This window comes from Octopus bimaculoides, unplaced genomic scaffold, assembly GCF_001194135.2.
Source record: "Octopus bimaculoides isolate UCB-OBI-ISO-001 unplaced genomic scaffold, ASM119413v2 Scaffold_49336, whole genome shotgun sequence".
Lineage (NCBI taxonomy): Eukaryota > Metazoa > Mollusca > Cephalopoda > Octopoda > Octopodidae > Octopus > Octopus bimaculoides.
In genome coordinates, this window is record NW_026437316.1 from 13,880 (window position 1) to 14,772 (window position 893).

Consider the following 893-nt stretch of genomic DNA (forward strand, 5'->3'; position numbering starts at 1 on the left):
AAGTGTAGTGGGTGCTTTTACGTGCCACCGGCACGAGGGCCAGTCTGGCATTACTGGCATTGGCCACACTCAAATGGTGTTTTTACGTGCCACCTGCACAGGAGTCAGTCCAGCGGCGCTGGCAATGACCTCACTCGAATGTTTTGTTCACATGCCACTGGCACAAGTGCCAGTAAGGCGACGCTGGTAATGATCTCGCTCAAATGGTGCTTTTTATGTGCCACCGGCAGGGAAGCTAGACCGCTGCTCTGGCAGTGATCCCGCTCGAATGGTGCTGTTAGCACTCTACTGGCATGGGTGCCAGTCATCGAATTTGGTTCAGTTACGATTACACTTGTCTCAACAGGTCTTCGCAAGCAGGGATTTGTGTCTAAAGAAGGAAAGGTACGCATAAGTGGGTTGGCTACACCCCTGGTAAAGGTCACGGGTTATGATCTCACTTGTCTTGCCAGATCTTCTCACACACAGCATATTTCCAAAGGTCTCGGTCACTAATCATTGCCTCAGTGAAGCCTAATGTTCGAAGGTCGTGCTTCACCACCTCATCCCAAGTCTTCCTGGGTCTACCTCTTCCACAGGTACCATCAACCGCTAGGCTGTGGCACTTTTTCACACAGCTATCTTCATCCATTCTCACCAAATGACCATACCAGCGCAATCGTCTGTCTTGCACACCACAACTGATGCTTCTTAGGTTCAACTTTTCTCTCAAGGTACTAATACTCTGTCGAGTATTACACATCCATCGGAGCATACTGGCTTCATTCCTTGCGAGCTTATGCATGTCCTCAGCAGTAACGGTCCATGTTTCACTGCCATGTAGCATGGTTGTTCATACATATGCGTCATACAGTCTGCCTTTTACTTTGAGCGAGAGGCCCTTTGTCACCAGC